This window comes from Geospiza fortis, unplaced genomic scaffold, assembly GCF_000277835.1.
Source record: "Geospiza fortis unplaced genomic scaffold, GeoFor_1.0 scaffold176, whole genome shotgun sequence".
NCBI classification, from domain to species: domain Eukaryota; kingdom Metazoa; phylum Chordata; class Aves; order Passeriformes; family Thraupidae; genus Geospiza; species Geospiza fortis.
In genome coordinates, this window is record NW_005054514.1 from 258,052 (window position 1) to 263,959 (window position 5,908).

Here is a 5,908-nt window from a genome sequence, read left to right on the forward strand (position 1 = left end):
TGGAGGAGTTTCCCAGCCAGAACACGTGAGGACAGAGCTCAGGTGTGTCTGCTGGGGGCTGCAGCCGCACCAAACATCCCCGTTACAGCTGTTCTTACATGGAGACAGGGATGAGCTGCTCCACATCAGGGCCTATTTTTGCCTGTCCTGGAGTGCACTGCAGTAATGTGTTTTCCATGTTCCATTTTGCAGCCATCACGGAGAGGAAAATCCCAGGATCCCAGCGGTGGGAAAGGCACCGTAAAGAGCTGCTGAGAATTCCTGAACGCGCTCCTAAATTAGGTCACCCCAAAAATCCCTCCTGCCCAGCTCCATAGTGTGATGGGGCTTCAGAGCACGAGATGATTTAACAGAGAATTAAAAACCCCGTGGTGGGGTCTCCCAGTGAAGCACTGGGACAGGACACGATCCGCTTTGGGACACAATTCCCTTTGGGACACAGTTCCCTTTGGGACACAATTCCCTTTGGGACACAATTCCCTTCAGGACATGATTCCCTTCAGGACACAATTCACACCCTTCAGGACACAGTTCCCTTTGGGACACCATTCCCTTCAGGACACCGTTCCCTTCCTCCAGGACACAATTCCTTTCAGGACACAATTCCTTTTGGGACACAATTCCTTTCAGGACATGATTCCCTTCAGGACATGATCCCCTCTGGGACACAATTCCCTTCAGGACTCAATTTCCTTTAGGACCGATCCCCTTCAGGACACGATCCCCTTTGGGGCACCATTCCCTTCAGGACTCAATTTCCTTTAGGACCGATCCCCTTCAGGACACGATCCCCTTTGGGGCACCATTCCCTTCAGGACACCATTCACGCCCTTCAGGACACCTTCCCTCCCCAAACACACCTGGGAACATCAGGAACCCCCCCCTGCCCAAGGGACGTTGCTCCTGGAGCCAGACCCAAGGCCACAATCCCTTTTCCATGGTGGGATGGTGCCACAGGAGGGGCTGACTCCAAAATTCCAGTGCTCCCATTCCTGGCAGCTGCCGGCAAGGCCTGGATTTGCACAGGAATCCAGCATTTCCCGCCCCCAGCATGTTCAGCTCACTCCCCTGGAGTCTGGGAGCTCCATCCCAGGATTCACCTTGGAGCGTCCACAAGGAGGATTTGGGCCCCTCCTGACCCAGGTCCCAGATCTCAGAGCCCTCGCTGGGCTGCTCTGGCTGCACAGGGAATGCTCAGCCCCCCCTTTTTTGGGTTGATTTCTTTGATCCCTGTTCTGGGGGACCTCTGTGGGCCCCCCCTCCCTTCCCTGGGCAGTGTCAGAGTCTCTTTTTTGGGGGGTGGGTTATGGGCGCGGTGGGATTTGGCCAAACCTGGATTTGATGACCCTGGAGGGCTTTTCCAGCCTCAGTAACCCAGTGAGTCTGCGATAGGGGCCCATGGTGGTGTTTTTAGGCTGTAACAGCAACAAGGACTCACAGGAACAGCCCCAAAGCACATTCATTAACCCCCTGATGTCCACACCTCAGCCAGTACCTGGTGCTTTGCTGGATTTGATCCTTCAGCACCCTTGAAGTGATCCCTGCAAAGGGAAACCAAGAACCTGCCCAGCTCCAAGGACTCTGCAGAGCCCAGCCCCGAAAAGGGGGAAAGACAGAGAATTATAAAATCACTGAGGCTGGAAAAGCCCTCAAAGCCCATCGAGTCCAACTGTCCCCAACAGTGCCACCTGTGTCCCCAAGTGCCACATCCACAGGATTTCAATCCCTCCCACTGCAGGAGGAAAAGATCCCAAATCACCTGGAATTTGCTGGGCAGGAGCCGTGGGCTGCACCTTTCCCTGCTCTCAGCCCCCCCCAAAAGCCATTTATTGACAGGTTTTTTTGGTTTGAGTGAATATTCCACTCCTCCTCCTCACTCACTCTACGGGAAAACAAAAATGTTTTTTTTCCTGTTTCTTTCCAACCTCTGAATTCACAGAATCCCAGAATCCTGGAATGGTTTGGGTTGGAAGGGCCCTGAAGGATCCAATTCCAGCCCCAACACCTCCCACTATCCCAGGGTGCTCCAAGCCCTGTCCAGCCTGGCCTGGGCACTTCCAGGCATGGGGAATCCACAATGTCTCTGTGATAACCCAATTTTCCAATTTCCCACCCTCCTTCACCCCACTTTTCCTCCATCTGCAGTGACTCCACTGCTAGGCTGGACAAACCTTTCCACGATGGATTTTCCCCTAAAAAATGTCACAATGGCACAATTTGGGGCTGTTTCCCTGGTGCTGCAGCTCGTGAGAAGAGGAGCCTCAGCGGACCCCATCAGCCCAGCCCGGGATTGCTGCACTTTGCTGTGAATTTTTCATGCTGCAATCAGCTGGTGCTGCAGGCACGCACGGATGGAAGAGAATCCTGAAATATTCATGACCCACTGCAGAGCACAAGCAGCAAGAGAGCTGCAAATGAGGACAGGCAACCTCAGGCAGCCCGGTGGAGTCACTCCCCCGTTTTTGGCCAAAATTCAGGTGGGTTAAAATGGAGGAAAAGCGCCAGATTCGAGGTTTGGGGTGTCCAGAGGTTGGATTTAGGCCACATGAGGAGCCTGGGTGAGCTGAACCTTCCAGGATGTCCCTGGAGCTTCTGAGCCACAATTTGTCCTGGATGAGCCCCCCTGGGCCAAATTCCTGAATTTCATTCCTGTGGGTCTGGGCAGGACAAAGCCCACGGGGAATGGGCAGGGAAGGGGATTTAATGTGCATTTATCACTAAATCTCAGCATCCATCCAGACACCACAAAGCAGCAGCCAGACTTCCCTCCCTCACTGATGAAACCTGACACCAAACTCTTCAAATTTAGCCTGAGTGGGGACAGAAATGAGCAGAGCTCCGATTCTCACCAACACCACGGGTTTAGTTTCCCTGGAATGATCACATTTCCCACCTCTATTCCTTATTTATGTCTCATTTCCTTGCCTTAAAAGCCGCCCTGACCAGGCCTTGGAGTGGTTTCCTTAATCACTGCCATCGTTAGAAACGCTGCAATCAGAGGAGTGGGTGCTCCTCATCACTAATTTAAAACGTGCCTGGCAGCACAGACGTCTGTGAAAGACATTCCAAATTATGTCCAAGTGGAAAAGAGAGGGGAGGAAAAAAACCAACACTTCCACATCTCCATCTCCTGCCCATCTGCAGAGCCCCCCACAGCACAGAGGAGGAGGAGAAGAGAAGCTTCAATATTGGTTTAAAAAATTCATGGGCCTCTCTCCACCTGATATAAACCTGTGAGGAAGCTGCTCTGGGTTGGGGAAGGTGGGAATTTCTGGCCACTGCTGAGTTTCTGCCTGGTGTTTTTGCCTTGTTCCTCTAAGTTCTTCTCAGCCTTTTGATGTTGACATTCTTGTAATGAACATTCTCACAGCTTTTCTGTAAATAATTATTGGTTTGGATTCTTTTCTGGAGGAGGAGAAATCTGATGGACTGTTGGTTTGTCCAGTGCCCTTGGAGAGGTGGTGCTGTCACCCTCCAATCCACTGTCACTTTTGAAAGTCCATAAATGTTGGCATCAGAAATTAAACTGCCCTTCTTTCTACCCTGGAGATTCCAGTGTCTGTTGTTTTATTTTGTGTCCTAGAGAGACAGACCAGGAACATCCCAGCCCCCAGCCTGGGATTCCACAGGTTCCCATCCAGGATGGGATGGACCGGTGTCACCCTGTCCCTCTAAGTTCTTCTAAGCCTTCTGATGTTTACGTACTTGTAACGAACTTTCTCACACTCTTTTCTGTAAATAATTCTTGTTTCACATTCTTTTCTGGAGGAGGAGAAATTTGATGGACTGTTGGTTTGTCCAGTGCCATTGCAGAGGTGGCACTGTCACCCTCCAATCCACTGTCACTTTTGAAAATCTAGAAATGTTGGAGTCAGAAATTAAATGTGAAAAATGCTAATGTATGATTGGCTTTTCGCAAATATTCAAATGAATATTATATGTGTTGTGTTAGAACGTGATGCTGTATTAATTTTCTTAAGTAGTGTGTTCAATATAGTTTTAGGTTATAACAAAATATTGAAATAGAAACTGTGCTAGATACGATACTTTTTTTAAAAAATAAAGGACTTGCATCAGATAGCAGCCACAGGACACCTGAATCTTTCAGAGAAAGAGAATTTATTGCTTCATTATCAGGAGAAATGAACTTCTTCCTGCCTCGCTCAGGCTTGAAGGCACCGCCAGGCTTCAGAGGAAGAAGCTGACACTGCCCAGACAGAATCTGTGTTGGAATGGAATTTATGCATCATGGATGAGGTGTATGAATATGCAACAGGCTGTTGCTTTTAAGGGTTAATCCTCTGTTGATGTGAGTCCTTTTTTGGGCTTATTTTGCCCAGAAAAGGTACCTGGATGTCTGTAATTCTTTGTTTCTATTGTTTCATATTGTCCTAATTCAAATTGTCCAAAATTTTTATTACTGTAATTATATTGCTATTTTTATAACCATTTTATTACTATCAAACTTATAAAATTTTAAAAACAAGTGATTGGTGTTTTTCACATTAAACTTCCCTTCTTTTTACCTTAGAAGTTCCGGTGTCCATGTCATTTTATTTCACGTCCTATTGCCACATGGTGTCTTGTCAGGGAAGGCAGGGTGGGATTTTTGGGTGTCTCTCGCGTTGTGTTCTTTGCTCAGACGGGTTTTGACAGGTTGAGCAGATTATTTGTACAAATCCCCCCTCAGGAGCTGCAGCCAGGGCAGGGAGTGGGAGGTTCACAGGGAAGCTGAGGCTCTGGAGCTCCCTGAGTCCCGGAGGAGGTGGGAGGTGCTGCCGCTGTGGATTCGGGAAGGAGCCACCCCAGCTGGCACAGGAGCCACCCCGGCGGAGCCTTCCAGCATGGCACAGGAGCCATCCAGCATGGCACAGGAGCCACCCCGGCTGGCACTGCTCATCCTCCCGGAGCTGTGCCTGTCACTGAGGGCACCTCCCACGCCTCCAGCCAGGCTCTGCTCTGCAAATCCACCCACCCTGGAGCAGTCTCACCTGATCCAAATTCCCGTCAGGAAGGGCTGGAGCCGGGCTGGGAGGGCTGGGAATGTTCTCCTGGAGAGGAGAAGGATCCAGGGAGAGCTGTGAATGTTCTCCTGGAGAGGAGAAGGATCCAGGGAGAGCTGGGAATGTTCTCCTGGAGAGGAGAAGGATCCAGGGACAGGTGGGAATGTTCCCTTGGAGAAGGCTCCAGGGAGAGCTGGGGGTGCTCACCTGGAGAGGAGAAGGCTTCAGAGAGCTCAGAGCCCCTGCCAGGGCCTGAAGGGCTCCAGGAGAGCTGGAGAGAGGAGGTCCCCAGGGAGCTGTGGCTGCCCCTGGATCCCTGGCAGTGCCCAAGGCCAGGCTGGAGCCCCCTGGAACAGTGAGAGATGTCTCTGCCCATGGCAGGGGTGGCGCTGGGTGACTTTTAAGGTCCCTTCCAACAGAAATCATTGCAGAATTCCCTGGAGAGGGACTGGACACAAAGGATGGAGGGACAGGACACAGGGGATGGCTGCCACTGCCAGAGGGCAGGGATGGATGGGACATTGGGAAGGAATTCTGCTGTCTCTGCTCAAGGAATGAAGTCATGGAATAACACATTTCTCTTGGAAATCATAAGTATTGCCGTTCTTGGGAGCCCAAGGGTTTGAAAGGTTCAGAGGTGCTTTATGCGTTGGCATGGATTTAATTCCTGTTTGTGCAGGGATCTGTGCAGAGCACACAAGGAAAGCTCTGGGGTTTCTGGGACACTTGGCTGAGGGAGATGAGGGTGCTGCAGGAGGTACCTGTGTCACACGCAGCTGGAACTGCCACCAACAGCCAGGGAAACCTCATGAGAAGAGGGAAAATCCATGTCCAGCATTCCCATTTCCCCTGAATCAGGTGAGGAACACTGGGGAAAACACCAGGATCCTGTTCCACATCAAACA